Source organism: Helianthus annuus, chromosome 7 (assembly GCF_002127325.2).
Source record: "Helianthus annuus cultivar XRQ/B chromosome 7, HanXRQr2.0-SUNRISE, whole genome shotgun sequence".
Taxonomy (NCBI): Eukaryota; Viridiplantae; Streptophyta; class Magnoliopsida; order Asterales; family Asteraceae; genus Helianthus; species Helianthus annuus.
Genome location: NC_035439.2, coordinates 20,711,828 through 20,730,095, shown reverse-complemented (window position 1 = coordinate 20,730,095; position 18,268 = coordinate 20,711,828).

Genomic DNA, 18,268 nt, shown 5'->3' with positions numbered 1-18,268 from the left:
GCATGAGTCGATGTGTGGTGTCACGCTATCAAGTCATTATGGTGCTAATTGTTTCAGTTCATATATGTTGAGGGTGTGTGACTGCTAAGCAAGTAATGTATAAAGTGAGAGAGAGACGAACCTTGCAATATGGAGCTGAGTGTCATGATCGAGGTTCGAAGTTGTTCGGTTATAGTCTGGTTTTACAAAACGTTTTAAAACCTAGTTCACTATAACCAGTGGCTCTGATACCAACTGTAACACCCCCAAAATTTCACCTGCGGAAACTCCGCGAGGCATGTCACGCATCAGAGTTCGAGCCACCAATCACATTGAACCAATGATAAATATTTACCACAATAAGTTGCCAACATAATATTAATTCTCAAAAGTTGTGTAGCGAAAGCATGTAATAAGTTGTTTAGCAATTGTTTCGTAATAACGCTTAAAACCAATGTATTAAATGTATTATAATCCAAGAGCCTCGATCCATGACCACTCCAGCACTCCCAGATAGCAAGCTTCCCAATTCCAAGATACCTAACGACCTGCGAGCATGTAACACGTGTATCAGACAAAGCTGGCGAGTTCACAGTTTTAGAAAATGTTTATTACCCGTTGTGTGTAAAACCGTTCAACAACCACTGCAAGTAATATTGTTAATATCTCATTTCCGAACAATGACGGCTCCTGAAATACACGACTGCCCTTCCCACGTACTCCTATCTAGTACTGGGCCAGACTGGGTCATTAGTTCACCTCCGTCCTCTACAGGCACGGGGTGAGGGTGCCAAACCTAAGTAGCGCTACTAACTAATACCCGATGAGGGACTTACAAATGATGATAGGTGAGATTATTAACCAATATACTCGTTTTTTACCCAAAGACTCATTCCCCCCATGGAATACCCACTGACTGTCCCCAACCACTGGGACGCATGCTCGAATGTAGTGAACTCACCTTGGGTTGCTCGGTAAATTTAAGACACAAGTTCCCAGTTAATCAATTAGCTCCTAAAGCAGTTACCAAAATCAATTAGTTTCACATTCATTTAACATGTCACACTTCAGTGCTTAAACATTAAACAAGTAGTACAAACTGTGTTAGCTTGTTGACATAATCTTGGTCTTACAAAAGCATTTGCTGTTATGCACCACCCAATCTATTGTATGTATATCACCTTGAACATCATTTAACACAGCAAATATTCACATAACGGCTCATTCATCACACAACTCAGTTGGACTCCAGGCCAAATCCCACTCATTATGCGGCCCAAAAGTAAATTAAACATGTATGGCCCAATTGATTGTTTGTAAGTTCAATTATATACTTATCTACAGTCCACCATTGAGCGTGTAGATCCAATTGTTTAGGGGCCATTTCACTATTTATTGGCTACCTGACCAGTAGTCAATATGATCATCACTTCAAGATTATGAATCTGACCCATTAGGTAGGTTGTCATGTATCTTCAGTATCATATTATTACCTAAATAAATCACTATACTCCATTCACATATAAAACATGCTGGGCTGATTATAACTCACATGGATAGTCTACTTCAATAAGCAAGAAGCTTCAACACACAATTCATTTTGCAACACATATAATATCTCGGTTATATTTCATGCATTCCAGCTGATGTATCAGCCATTAAACCTGTCCATCGGATCAGCTATTGGGCCTAATTCGAACCCCAAAGCCAACATTTCAGACTTCAAGTAAGCCTACGTCTTCCTACGGTTACATGCGGTTACCGGTTTCGACCAAAGATCCCACAAATACTTACGCATACAATTCTGGCTTTACAACAATGTTTTACACTCTCACACACATCACAAAGAAACTAATTATATAGAACCGAGAAGAATCAGGTTACACACATCAACAATATCACACAAGACTAACCAAACATATCGTGTCTATGAAACATGATGGCCGACTGATATCATACAAGGAATGATTAACTTATAACTAATATAATAGAGATTCATTAACAAGATCACATGTGTTACATACGAGCATATAATTCACGATTTATTGATCTATTATCAACAAGATTTATATATATGTAAACATGAATTGGTTCATCAAAAAATTATGTAATCGTTTAAACAATGGTGCGACTAACCGAGAAGTGTAGTGACCGGAATAAAGGACTGGAATGATTAAAGAACGACGATGATTGCCGATGATCTCTAAGGAGGAGAGGGGACGCAGAGACTAGGGTTTGCCAAAGGTAACTACCGCACATAAATACCGCACCAGAAATACACAACCGAATCGCACATGGGCTCAACTTGGGCGGCAGCCCATGTTTCATCGAGATTAATTTGTGGCAAATGTTTGACAAGTCAAGTGCTTTATTCATGCATGACTAGCCTCTAAATTACAACCATTGGACCTTTATTCATACACATGGCTCACGATCTGTTGCTTTGTTTGTCCAAAATTTGCACATGGCCACTCATTGACTAAGGGGTGTGTGGCCGACAACTTTGAGTCACCAATATAAATCACATGCATGTCACTAGGGCCAAGATATAATACTTTACATGGCCGACAATTTTTAATCATATGATTGTGAATCAAAGGCAATCCTATATTGTTACTTGCATTGGGCCGAGAGATCATGATTTCCACTAAAGGGAATTGGCTTATTATATCAACAATATCAACTCATTGGGCCGATCAAGTGTTAATATAATTACAGGTCACATGGGTTACTTATTATATTGCGATAAATTCTTTCATTACTCATTAACAACCCTACGTCATATTAGCTCAACTATTCATCAAGTAGGTTACAGCATCAAATATGAAAACAGATTTATGATCAAACCATAGCATATGATCATCCAACACACTAAATAACACACATCTAGTAAGTTCATGCATAAGGGGTTTCATGGATAATCATTCGCACGCACACAAACATGTTATGGATTGAAAGTAAGAACATGCGTTAAAGGTTGTGGGATTTGGGAAATACTAACCTTGGAAATACGGATTGTCACATCATCTCCAACTTGAAAGAAATTTCGTCCCGAAATTTGGCAAGTATGCGTAGAGAGACGAAGTGAGGAATCAAGGTTGTTGTGGATTTTGCTCAGGTGTGACACGCTTGATATCGAGGCCATCATCAAGGAGTATAAAGAAGAAGATGAATATTGGCAGCACAAGTGGTGGGGCACACCAACGTCAAAGATGATTGAAGAAGAGAAAGAGAAAGAGAAAGAGGAAAAAGACAAGAAAGAAAAAGAAGAGATTGATGAAGTGAAAAAGATTGATACGGGCTTGATCGAGGTTACGCAGGAGTTGACAACTGAAAATCTGGGAAAGATGGCTGACAAAGTGCTAGCTGCAAAAGCACTTGAGGTAGATCCTAATTCTGTTTCTGAGTCTAAGGATCAGGTCAGTCCAAATGTGTCAGCTAATGTGTCAGGTAAGAAGATTGATGGAAACATTGATTGCAAAAATTGCACAAAAGAATGCAATTTCTGTAGTACTGTCACATACCTCAACAATGAGAAAATTAAAAACCTGACTGCTAAGGTCAGCAGTGTTGAGGATCAAATACTCGGTCGTGACAAAACTGTGAGAGCTTCAACTGAACGGATCAAAGAGTTAACTTCTCAAATGGAAAAAGATAAAATTGATCATGAAAAGGTTAAAACTGAAAATGAAAAGTTAATTCTTGAAAACCGTAAAATTTCTGAAAAATTTGAAAAACTCAAAACCACAGTTAAAGAAAGTGATGAACGAAATGGTAAAACGTTTAAAGAAAATGAACATCTGCGAGCTGTGGTGAGAATAAAAGAAGAATCAATTAATAAACAACTGGATGAGATCGCTAAATTGAAACTTAAAGTTCAAGAAGCTGAAATAGAAAATGAGCGAATTCAGTTGAAACTTAACAGTTATAACTCTACAAGCTTTGTGTTGCAGCATATTGTTCCTAAACCTATAGGAAAAAACAAAGCTGGCGAGGATGTGTTTTCAGATGGTACCGGTGTAGGGTTTCACAAAGTTCCACCGCCGATTTTGCACAATTACACTAAAAAGGAATCTGGGTTGGTTGAACTTGAGGAAGAAAGTGATGTTACACTTCCTGAAAACATTGATGTCACGTTCACGTCTTCCAATGACGAGGGTGTCCAAAGTGATGTGGTGAAAAGTGTGGTAGACAAAGTGCTTAAACCGGATTGTGACACTTCTAAGGAGGATGGGTGTTTTCTAGACAAATACATTCCGAAACAAAAGTCCAAGAACAACTTAGATGAAGAATCAAACCTTGTCATGTACAAAATGATGGGTTCGGATAAGTTGTTTTCGGATTCAGAGTTTCCGATCGAGAATGTTAACATGAACAAATTGACAAATGTTTTCAAACTTGTTGAAGTCGAGTTGTCAGCAGTGAATACTCTGAGTCGAAAGAAAGACAGGGTTTACAACAAGAAAACTGGTTATCCACCGCGTTTTTACAATAATAACAAAAACAACTGGTCGGGTGATTATCAGGGGGGTAAACCGTTTCAGAAAAAGAATGTTTCACACAAGAGGTTTGTCGAAAAGAAAAAGTTTGTGAACAGTTCAAGTTCACTTGCTGATGAAGAAAAAGAAATTTTTCAAAATCAAACAAAGAATTTTTTGAGAAGAGAGCTTCACAGGCTCAGTCTGAAGGCACGAGTCGGGTAGCTGATACTCGTACTTGTTTTAGATGTGAACAGGTTGGTCATATTGCACGAAAGTGTACATATGTGAAGCCTAGGACTGAAGCTGTGAAGGTTCAACAAAAGAAGGTTGATGTGAAGGGTAAAGCACCAATGTATGTTGAGAAGAAAGTGGTTGAGAAGAAAAATGTTAAAATCGACAACGTAAAAGCAAAAACTGAACCCGTAAAGAAGTTGGTAACTCTAAATGATAAATTTTATAAAAGGGTTGCAGAAACTCAACAGGTGTGGAAACCAAAAATTGAATCACAAGTTGAGAAGAAAGTTTCAAATTCTGAAGAGAAAAAGGCTGAAGAGCAAATTATTGTTGATTATGATGCAAATTTTCCGCCACTCAAGGCTGAAAATTTCAAAATTCAAATTGCGAGAGTCAAGGTTGCACCAAAGGCTGATGAAGCCTGGGTGGACTCAATGTTTGACTAAACAGTTTGAATTGCCGGAGCTTCCTGGATTGCGAAGCATGAATCAGCATCTTTCTTGAAGTTGTTTAAATGATGATTTGTTATGTGCAGGATCTTCCAAAACTTGTATCCAGGTGGATAATGGATAGTGGAGCGTCAAGGCATATGACAGGGAAGACCGCATTGCTGTATGATGTGAATAGCATTAACGGTGGTTATGTGGGTTTTGCGGGTAATCAAGGAGGAAGGATCATAGGTGAAGGAACATTGTCAAATGGCATTATAACGTTTGAAAGAGTTAACTACATCGCTGAGCTGGAGAACAACCTGCTAAGTATCTCCCAGATCTGTGACAGGATGTATACTACTCATTTCACCGACAAAGAATGTTTGATCTTGAAACCGGGATTTGTGATACCTGAAGAGTGGATCATCATGAGGGCACCAAGAGTCAACGATCTATACGTGTTGGACATGAGCGTCGCTACTACAACCACGGGTCAGGCTCATTGTTTTGTGTCCAGAGCAACGGAAAAAGAATCAAGATTATGGCACCGAAAGATGGGGCATATTCACCTAAGGAAAATGAATCACTTGGTACATAACGATTTGGTTACTGGAGTGAATATTAAAGGTTTTCATCTGGAAGGGGAGTGCATAAGTTGTGTCAAAGGCAAACAGAAGAAAAAGTCACATCCCTCAAAGCAAGTCAATTCAGTTTCAAGACCTTTGGAAAGACTTCACATGGATTTGTTTGGTCCAGTGAATGTCAAGAGTATAACAGGAGATTTATACTGTTTGGTCGTGACTGATGATTATTCCAGATTTTATTGGGAGATGTTTTTGAAATCAAAAGATGAGACTTTTGATAGTTTGATGACATTGTTTAAAAGAATCGAGAATCTGTACCAGAGGTCGATCTGTAGAATTCGTAGTGATAATGGTACTGAATTAAAAAACAGTAAGATGGAAGAATTTTGTGACGAACGAGGTATACTGCATGAATTTAGTGCTCCGTACACTCCTCAGCAGAATGGAGTTGCAGAACGCAAAAACCGGACGCTAATCGAAACAGCCAGAACGATGCTTGCAGACTCTAAGTTACCAATTAATTTCTGGGCTGAAGCTGTTTCTGCTGCATGCTATACTCTCAACAGAGTTCTTACTGTAAAGAAGTTCAACAAGACGTGTTTTGAGCTACTCAATAAACGCAAGCCGAATTTGAAGTATCTAGAACCGTTTGGGTCACCCTGTACGGTGATAGAGCCTCAAGGAAAGTTTGGTCCGATGAGCGTTGAGGGAATCTTTGTGGGTTATTCAAGTCCTTTGCGACGTGTCTTCATTCCAAGCGACAAGCAGATTATTAAGGCAGCAAATGTTGAATGTCAAGGTTACACTATGCCGCCACAGAATCCTGGTGATTCATGGCGTTATCATTATGACAAACTTTGGGATTCGTTTGACATGAGAGAAGAATCAGAGGAAGAAGAAGATTTCTTTGATGAGCTGGATATTTTGCGAGAGTATGAGTCGTAGCTCAGGTTTCCAGCAGAGTATTCTAGAAGACCTCGAGAAACTTCAAATGATGATGAAGCAGGTCCTAGTAATGCTGGTGAACATGATGATGAAGTTGCTCCTGGTAATCAGTCGGAAGTGAATGATGATCAAGAAGCTGAAAATATGCCAGTTTTTTACCATGGTGATTCAGACCTTGAGGGGGAGCAGATCCAGTTGTCAAGTCAAACAAACCAAGTTGGTGAACAAGATGCAGAACAAAATGTTACTAATCTGGAGGGAAATGTAGAAGTTCCAAGCGAAGTGATGCCGCGAACTCTTTCTTATCATCCAGAAGAGTTGATAATAGGAGAATTGCAATCGGGCGTTCGCACGAGACGTCAAATTGACCAGGGCTTAACATGTTTTTATTCTATAGTAGCACCTTTACAAACTGAATTTTCATTAAGTTGTTTTATCTCGCAGGTCGAACCGAGAACTTACAATGAGGCGCTTACTGAAGACTCTTGGGTCATAGCGATGCAAGAAGAATTAAGTCAGTTTGAAAAGTTGGGGGTGTGGAAGTTAGTTGATTTGCCGGATGGTCAAAGGAAAATCAATACAAAATGGGTTTTCAAATGTAAGAGAGACGATAGAGGAGTGGTTGTAAGGAACAAAGCTCGACTCATTGTTCAGGGCTTTAGTCAACAGGAGGGGATTGATTTTACCGAAGTCTATACTCCTGTCGCACGACTAGAGGCTATCAGAATTTTCCTAGCATTTGCGTCTTGGAAGAATTTCAAAGTATATCAGTTAGATGTTAAATCAGCGTTTCTTTATGGGAAGGTCAAAGAGGAGGTTTATGTTGGTCAACCGCCGGGTTTTACTGACCCAATCCACAAGAACAAAGTTTATTTGCTGGACAAAGCGTTGTATGGTCTACATCAGGCACCGAGAGCCTGGTACGAGACTTTGTCTCAACACCTACTCGCTAACCAGTTCATACGTGGAAAAGTGGATGCCACTCTCTTCACTAAAGTCGTTGATGGTCATCTTCTGATAGTACAAATTTATGTGGACGATATAATTTTTGGGTCAACAAATGAGAAATTATGCAAAGATTTCGAACAGGTGATGAAGCAGAAGTTCGAAATGTCATCAATGGGGGAGATGAAATTCTTTTTGGGTTTACAAGTTGAACAACTTCCTGAAGGAATATTCATTCATCAAACGAAGTACGTGCATGATATTCTAGAGAAATTTGGAATGTCAAGTTCTACTCCAGCTGCTACCCCACTTGCGACTAATCATGGGATTCATCCAGATCTCACTGGAGACAGGGCTGATGAAACGTTTTATCGTTCCATGATAGGTTCTTTGATGTATCTGACTGCTTCACGTCGTGACATCATGTACCCAACGTGCCTCGCAGCAAGATTTCAGTCTAACCCGAGAGAATCGCACATGATTATTGTCAAGAGGATATTGCGTTACCAGCAAGGTACTCCGTCATTGGGGTTATGGTATCCTAGAAAAGGCGATTTTACGCTCGAAGGGTATTCCGATTCAGATTTCGGATGCTGCAAAGTCAACGCGAAATCAACAACTGCAGGATGCCAGTTTTTTGGTTCGAGATTGGTTACCTGGCAGTGTAAGAAACAAACATCTGTGGCGTTATCTACATGTGAAGCGGAGTATGTTTCTGCTAGCAGTTGCTGCTCTCAGATCCTGTGGATACAGCAACAGATGCGCGACTACGGTTTGCAGTTTCTTAACACACCTCTGTTTGTTGATAATGAGGCCGCAACTGATATCACTAAAAATCCAGTACATCACGCTAAAACTAAACATATCGAGATTCGTCATCACTTTATTCGCGATTGCTTCGAGAAAAAGTTGATACGAATTGCGAAACTCCACACTGACGAACAAAAAGCTGATTTGCATACCAAAGCTTTTGATAAAAATCGGTTTCAATATTTGTTAAAACTTAATGGTATGAAATTGCTTTCGGTGTCGGATGGGGTTGTGAGCGTTGATGAGAGTACTGTTGCGGATGAAGATGAGAAACAATCTGCGATGGTTTGTCGGTTTTTTACGTGTTTTGGTATTTAGGGGGAGATAGATAGCTGTACATAGTTTATTTTCAGAAAAATACAAAAACAGTAAAAAAATGCAAAAATACAAAAACATGATAAAATTGAAAAAGAGCTTGTGTATATAGGGAAAATGATAGTACATCAGCTAGACAATTACAATATGCTAAAGATTTGGAAAGACAAAATGAGTTAAACAGTCTCACTAACGATGTGTCGATAGGTTTTCGTACATTTAGTAGATTTATTCGGGATATAAACCTAAAATTTCAAACTGGTGAAATTCGTGGGGAACACTACTTGGATATATAGGTAACCCCTGAAATCTCGTTTGATAGGTCTCGTATTCTGATATACTAGCTGTTTGTACTATATGATGTCTGGGGTATTATTCCGGGACTTCTGCTGAACGGTAGTTCTGACCTAGTCCCTGGCTAATACTTTCACCCAAATGCTTGAAATATAGCATAAAGCCCTCAGCTGATTAGACAATAAAATTGATAATCAGTTGTTGTAGCTGAAAAGATCCTCTAAAGGGGACACACTGCTAAGTCGAAGCTGATATCTCTCTGCTGAACGGAAGTTCTGACCTGAGATCCCTCAGTTCTCGCATTTAACCTCTAATTTATGTACATACATCATTGTAGTGTGGATACCTGTAAGACTGAATATTGGGATTCTGGATACGGGAGTATATTCAAGAGGTGGGACACATGAATTGATCTAAGTTCTTAAAACACTTAAACGATATCCTGAATAGATTGAAGTTTGTGTGAGAATTTAAGATGGATCAGTATATTGACAATCGAGGTGAATTGTTTAAGTCTGAATATGTAATGTAGCTTAACGGTACTTGTAATCTGTCTGAAAAGCTGATATGATTCCCTGACACGCTTACCAAAAATAAACTTGTAAATAGTTTACTTTCTGCAATTTAGATTTTTTTATTATTTCATTTCTTAGTTTAGATCACCTAAAAATCCAAAAAGATTTTATTTCTGCTTTATTTTAGACAAACCAGAGTGGATAGTTGATTGTCGAATTCTAGAAAGATGAAGCAGATGCAGGAGATTCTGAGCTGAAGAATGAGGAGAGCTTACATTGTTGGAAGTTTGTTTGTTTTCAAAGTCAAAAACAAGTTCATTAATTTGATACTTGTTATTTTCAGAAAAAGTTAAAAATGATTTTACTAAATCAGTTGAATTCGTCAAAAGATCAACCAGGGTCATTAAATTGAACTTGGTAGATTAATCAGGTGTTCAGGGTCATTAACTTGAACTTGAATACTTGAGTGGATTGCTAGAGCTGATTAAATTTGTTTTTATTGGTTGAAAAAAAATGAATTTTAATGTTATTGGTTGAGTAACAGGTTTGGAGACTTTTTTATTCCCACGAAGGCAAATTGTCAAAGTTTGAGCCAGATATCTCAAGATCTCAGCATACTTAGAGGGGGAGTTTGTGAAAGGGGAAGTCTGGATCAACAGTTATTGGGAAGTTGAAGTTAGAGCCAGGTGTTAATCCTGAAACCTGCGAAGAATGCTTGTGAGAATAGATAGAGTTGGAGAAAAGACCTAGACTGAAGACTACGGATCTAAAGACTATTAAAGACTACGTCAACATCCAAGGGGGAGTCTGTTGATGCACGGAATGTCTGTTGACTGCGTCTACAAAAAGTCTGAAGTCAAAATTGGTCAACAGGGGGTCAAACTGTAAATATTATGAAAAATAGAGTTAGGTTCGCTTATTTGTCATATTACATTGTGGTCCGCTCATTTGGTCTTAGCTGGTTCGCTTTTGTGTCAAGTTGTACCAGGTCCGCTCATATGGCATGTCATATGAGCGAACCAGGATGTCTATATATAGGGGAGACGTCTGAGCAGTCCATAGAACGTATATGTGTATGCTGGAGCGAAACTCTGTCAAAATTTCAGTAGAAAAGCAATAAAAGCAAAGGAACTTAATAGGACAAGCTGTTGTAACCTTGGATATTCTGATTCCGCCTTTATATGTGAGGATGAGCTATTCTGACTGACTTTTCGGGTCAAAGAACGGTCCAACAGAACGTGCCAAATTGCATCAAAAACCAAGTTTGGAGGTGCAGGGGCCTGTTCTGCCAATTGCTGAAAGATTCTGCCAGCACACAAGGTCCTTACGGACCGTATGGAGGTGCTTACGGTCCGTAAGCCACCCCTAGCTCAGCAGAATCTGTTTTATTTAAAAACCCAGCTTCCCATTGTTTTGCACATGGTTTCCTTGTTTCCATGGGCTGGTTTTGGGTGCCCCTTGTTTACTAAATCAGTGGGTATGAGGTGTACGGACTAGATTGAAGCTCGTTTCCCGATAAACGATCCAAACGGTTTTAGCATTCCTATAAATACCCAACCCATTCACTTGCAAAAACCCACATTTGATCTGATTCTATGCTCTCTAAGTGGAAATATATGCTTCCTACCTGAGAGTGAATCGGATCGAATCTTGCGGGGACCTTCTATAAGTATTCTTTGATGCTTTTCATTCGTTTTTATCGTTAAAGTCAAACTGCGTTTAACTTTCTACTTTGACCAGTTTATGGTCAACGCGAAGTTCCGTTGAACTTCATAACGTGAGCGTAATCACGATGGTTATAGTCCCTAGTGACTATACCTACTGATTACCACGTTATCTAGGCTCAGTGACGAGTCGTAGTTTCGGCCAAAATACGTTTTCTCACGTATTTTGTAACCAAACTACTCTAGGGTATTAAAACCGTTTGTTTTAATGCCAAACCTGTTTTCTAACTTAACTAAACATGTTCTAGCATGTTTAGCTCGTCACTTTTAGAATTGTGCTTGTCTAGGGTCGTAAAGGTAAGCGATCTAAGCAATCGCGTATACTTTCTAACCCGACCCATTTGGTCAATCTTTAGGATCCGACCAAACACATTAGGTGACCATAGTTGTATAGGGAATAATCTTCCGAGGTTATACCTTATGGTCACGTCGTTTAAGTAGTTGTGTAATAAGTAGTTTCTACGCCTTAGGAAAATTACCAAAATACCCTTTTTACGCATAAAATCATTTTAAGCATATGTAACCTAAATTTTGACATCTAAACTGATTAGGCAACTATATTAGACATATTAAGGCATATTCTACTTGTCATAGGACTAGTTAGGCGGTCCGAACGCGTTTTACGCGAACGACACGTTAAAGTAGCATAAGCTACCTAAACGGGTCGTAATGGGTCGTAAGCACTTAGGTTAGGTTTCATTTTAGTATATATGCTTTGTTAAACCATATCATATGAGTTCCAATACTCATTTGGTTTACGAAACCTCATACTATCCGATCTCCCGATTTAGGTCCGGTAATTTATGTAGTTATCTGTATAGGGTGCCGTTTGATTCCGTGATCCCTCTAGCTTTGCTTGGTTGTTGTTCAAGACTTCTAAGCACCCTCAAGTGAGTACATAGACCCCTCTTTTACTGTTTTTCAAACATTTTGGTGTGAAACACATGTGCCTACTTGTTACTTCCGTGCTTTCTTGTTTTCACATCATATACTTGCTATGTTCATTAGTACATTATAAGTACATGTTCTCGTTATGCTTTTGCTATGTATGTCCATTGTGTGCATACTTAGTACATCGTTTTACATGACATTTCACGCTATGTATGTCCATTTAGTGCATAACTAGTGCATTGTTTTACATTACCTTTTCATGCTATGTATATTCATCATACTTAGTACATTTGTTTTACATCACATGCTATGTATGTTCATCATGCATAGTACATTTTCATCACATGCTTACATTTTGGGTATGACATTTGGTTTGTTTAAGTGGGACCATATACATTCATTAACTTTGATCACGCCGCTCGTTAGTAGGTAATGGTACCATAGGAATTGACAACTCCCGTTCCTGACATCCTAGGTATGTTTGGATGGAAGGAATGACCGAATTCGATTAAAACATAACACTGATAGACCTTTAATTTGTTTATGGGTTTATCACCACAGTCACAAGGCTTGGATGTATGCATTTTCACAATACCGCATAAATGTTTGTATTAAGTATAGCATGCATTTCCACAAAACATAACATTGACTTAAACCACGTTTAGTTGATACATATTTCACTTGCCATACATGACATTTTGTTTACACATTACATGATTGATATTTGACATAGACATTTTGAGATTGATATACACATTTCTTGGATAAACATTTTGAGATAAATATTTTGACATGGCTTTCACAAAGACATTTGACAAATAGTTTAGACATGGGCAATTTACATTGGTGGTTTGTTTGGGTAAGAGATTTAAGTAACGAGACGTATGTAATGTGATACAAGCATGGTGGATACGCCGTTGGTACTTCCTATATATAAGTGCTTGTATTACATTACATGTCGTAGCGTTATTTAAATCATTCAATTTGGACTTATACATTTTACACAAATAACATATTTTTCACAAGACATTGTTTTACAAAACAGTTTGTTTTATACAAACTCATTTTACTTGGTTATTCATTTAACCTTACATTATTCATTTAAATATACATATCTATCATCGCTTTTCAAATGATTTATAAAACAAAACATTTTACAAGGATCATGACTGACTTTTTGTTAAACAACTTTTTTTCTAAACTTATAAGTCATGAATCCTAAATCAATAAAACCTATGTACTCGCCGGCATTTTTATGCTGACGCACCTATTTTCACATGTGTTTCAGGAGATGATGCATAGGATTGATCAAGATACAAATAGGCGGACTTGGGCCTTAGTGACATTAAAAGATGCAAGACTAGTTAATTATGTTATGCTTATTTGTTGTTAAGGACATTGTAATTTCTTTTAATCAATAAAACAACATTTCAATTTCCATGTGTTATGAAACAATGATTCTGTTACAACACTCCCCGACGTTTCCGCCACGCTTTGTTGTTTTATGTGGTCGGGGTGTGACACATTGATCATAGCGAACTAGGATTCTTTCTCGAGTCTAAACTATGATCACTAGGGCTCTCACGAAAATATTTTTACATTGCATACACTAAAACGTCCAGATCCAGGACACAAAACATTTTTACGAACAAAAAGTACAAACACTTTTTCAAAATTTATGGTTCAGTCTTAGAGACTGAGGGAGTTCAGCCCTAGAGGCTGGGGAGGTTCAGCCTTAGAGGCTGGGAAGGCTCGGTCATAAAGACTGAGGGGTCCAATATTAGAGATTGGGGAGGTTCAGTCTTAGAGACTGGGAGGTTGGTCTTAGAGGCCAGGGAGTTAGTCTGAGAGGCTAGGAGGTTCAGTCTGAGAGGCTGGGAGGGTAGTCTAGGAGACTAGGAGAATTATTTGTTTGCTTTATGGTGACTTACATGTTTATTTGATTTTATGTTGATATTTGTGCCTATGTGTGGTTGTGTTACAGACACCATGGTTTCATCCTCAGACACAGGAGTATCGGACACCTTGGATCCTATGGCAGTTGTGTCAGATGACGAGATTCCATCAGAGCGAGAGGTCTACACATCAGACACCACCAGCACTGATGACGATGATTTTCAGCCCTTCGCGCTGCCAGACGTCGGAGCTGAGCCTGCTGATGGCCTTCCTACGGGGGATTTACCTCTTGCGGTGATCCCTGCTCCTATACTGCTTGCTGCTTTTCCAGTAGTAGACATGCCACTCGATGTCGTTTCTGACGACGACATTGATCTATTCGAGGAGGATCCACCTGAGGCTGACTATGAGGGCGGGGCCCCTATTGATGCTGACGTCATTCTTCCCATTGCTGAGGCCCCTGTAGAGGAGCTTCCTGTTGGTTCACCTGTCCCAGATTCATTTGAGTCTGTGGCATCTGCGTCTCTGCACGACCAGGGAGTGCAGCATCACTCTTCTGACGCCGACCCCAACATGGCGTTGTCAGCTGCACCCGGTCCCTCGCACGAGTTAGAGTTTGACCACAAGGTCGATGATGATTTTGATCCTGTCTTTCCCGCTGATTTCGATCCTGACCAGGAGATCGAGTTTATTCACATGGACCAGCCCTTAGAGGCACCCGTAGCTCCCATTGACCCTTTGTTTGACATTCCTGCTGATTTTGATATGGATCTTGTTGATCCTGAGCCCGTCATGGCCCCTGAGCCAGTCATTGCTCCTGATCCTGCACTAGAGCATGACCCTATTCCTGATGATGCACCAGCCATTGCACCTCTTGTTGATGATATACCCATTGCTGACCTACCAGTTGTTGCTCCACCAGTGGTGGATGATCCGGTTGTTGATGCACCATTACCAGATCTCGTGCCGGTATTGTTTGACCGAGCACCCTTTACTGCTCATATAGATCCATGATATGCTGACACCCGCAACGGATGGATCGATGACGATGACGATTACCCACCGTATGTGCTGCCTGCCACTCCCCCAGTAGCACCCGTGTCTGTACCCACTGATGTTCCATTGTTTCCCCCACACACCACAGACGCTCATCGCACTGATCTTCCCATTACGTTCCTCTAGGACATACCGCCACCTCGTCCTGGAGAGGGGTCATCGAGGCAGCCGCCTGTTTCTGCTCCACCCATGCTGTCATCAACTTTTCCATTCACATCTCAGTTTCCTCATGTTGCACCATCTACTGCACCATCTTTCATACCATCGAGCGAGCCATTTCTATGGACTACGCCCCCTATCATGCCATTGTCTAATCCGTACCACCCGTACCATGTTGGGTACTCTACGGAGGATATACTTACATCCTTGATGATACAGCAGGATGCATTGACACGTTGTATTTAGGAGTTGGAGAGAGCTCCACGACCACCTTGCCATTGTCAGACCCCCTTTGCAGCACCACACACTCCACGTCCACTTTCCCCTGATTCAGACGTTCGTTTCTTGACATCTGAGCAGCAGATTGCATAGTTGTTGCGCGTCTGTCGTGCTTTAGAGGAGGATTGGTTACATATGCGTCGCATGCTTTTCTCTCGTTTTCCTCCTCCTCCTCCTCCTCCTCCTCCTCCTCCTCCTCCGCCATCAGCATAGGCATTTTGGTTCGACGCAGGTAGACTTTTGGTGAGAAGACCGTGATTGTGCAGACTATGCACCTTTTTGAAGACCGCATTATGATGTCATGACTTTTGATGTTTAGTTTTTGGTTGTTGTAGATGACTTGATAGTTCAGACAAGGGCGATGTGGCCCTTAGTCACTTTTGATGTACGATACAGTTATAAAACTTGTAAACTTTGTGTTGTGGTCTTGATTTATGATAGCGCAATCGTAGTATTCTCATTATATGTATTGTTGGATTGATTGTTTCAATTTTCTAACATGAGATGTTATGTGCTTGATGAATGTTATTACGTACGCATATTATTTACTTACTATGACCTGACCAACGTGAAACATCTTTTAGAAGATGCCTCCAAGACGTGACCCGTGCATGCCCACTAATGAGGCAGAACTCCAAGGAATCATTGCCGCAGCTATCGCACAATACGTTGCCTCTCATGCAGAAACGAGTGGAAATATCTCGCACAACCACGAAAATAACAATCCACCCAATGGTAATGTTAAGTTCTTTGAAACACATTACAGTACATTTGGATATTTATAGCACGTCCGCTAATATATTTGTAAATTCTAACGTATGTGCAGGGTACACTTATAAGCAATTTCTTGATTGCAAGCCCGTGAATTTCGACGGCACAGGAGGTGCTGTTGCGTTTGTTAGATGGGCTGAAAAGATAGAATCTGTCCTTAGAATGAGCAAGTGTGCTCCCGAGCAACAAGTGACCTACATCTCAGGGCTGTTTCTGGATGGAGCCCTATCCTGGTGGAATCTGCAAGTGCAAACTTTAGGTGAAGCTGCTGCTTATGCGTTATCATGGAATGAGCTGAAGGAGCTCATGAGAAGGAAGTACTGCTCGCGTGCTGAAATTCAGAAGCTAGAGACTGAGTTCTGGCACCTAAAAATGGAAGGTCCCAAGATTGCTGAGTATGTTCAGAGATTTCACGATTTGTCCCATGTAGTGTCGTACATGGTCACACCGGAGTTTAAACATGTTGAGCGTTTTATCTGGGGATTGGCACCTCAGATCATGAGCATGGTTACTACGTCCAAGCCCGCAACAATCCCAGAAGCCATTGATCTCAGTGTGGCTCTTACTGAGGAAGCTATTCGATTGAACAAGTTCTCAGTGTCTAAACCGAAGAAGAAAGAGACTCATGTGGAGTCGTCTGGTGAAAATAAAAGGAAATTTCGAACTTCTAGCAAGGTACAAGCAATGTGAACAAGAAGGGTGAATCAAGCACACCGCCCAGAGCTGCAACCGGTGTTGAGAATAAAGGAAAGGGTAACATGGGTACTCTGCCCAAGTGTAATACGTGCCAACGCCATCATACTGGCCAATGCAGATTGAGGAAGTGTGAATCATGTGGAAGGAACAGCCACACGAAGGATACGTGTAGGGCCGGAACTGGTGTTGGGCGTATTGGTAATCGAGGTTATGGGAATGGTAATGGAAACCGCCAGCAGGGAGGCAACGACGGAAATGGAAACCGGGGAAACGTTGCGAATCAAGCTGGGAATGGGAATCGCAACCAAAACAACACTCAAGCTGGAAACGAAGGTGGTAATGGTCAAGGACCGGGCTGTTTTAATTGTGGAGAAGTTGGGCACTTTAAGAAGGAATGCCCAAAGCTGAATCAAGCTTGTGGAAGAGTGTTTAACATTGGAGCAAGGGAAGCGCGCCAGGATCCCAATGTTGTCACTGGTACGTTCCCTATAAATGAACGATTTGCATCTGTTCTGTTGGATACTGATGTCGACTATAGCTTTGTATCGTTAGAATTTAAGAATATGCTTGGGTTAACTGCTAGTAAGTTAGATGTTCCGTACTCAATTGAACTAGCTAATGGAAAGACAATTGAAACGAATGAAGTTGTCAGAGGATGTGTAATTGAGCTGGGAGAACGCGAGTTCACTTTGGATCTACTACCAGTAGAGTTGGGAAGCTTCGACGTGGTAGTAGGGATGGATTGGTTGTCAAGCAACAAAGTCGAGATTGTGTGTCATGAGAAGACCATCCGCATCCCAATAGAAGATGGAGAGACGATTGTGGTTCACGGAGAGAAGCATGATACGCCTCTGAGAATCATTAGCTGTCTGAAAGCTCGAAAGTGTTTACAGAAGGGATGTGTTGCCTTCTTGGCACACATCGTGGATAAAGAAGCTGCTGAGCCGAAGATTGAAGACATCCCAGTGGTAAAAGAATAACCTGAAGTCTTTCCAGAAGACTTGCCAGGATTGCCACCTCAAAGGCAAGTTGAGTTCCACATTGACTTAGTTCCAGGCGCCGCGCCTGTGGCTAAGGCACCTTACCGACTTGCGCCTTCGGAGATGCAGGAGTTGTTGACGCAACTTCAAGAGTTGTTAGACAAGGGATTCATCAGACCAAGCTTCTCGCCTTGGGGAGCTCCAGTTTTGTTTGTCAAGAAGAAGGATGGTAGTTTTCGTATGTGTATCGACTACCGGGAACTGAACAAGTTGACATTCAAGA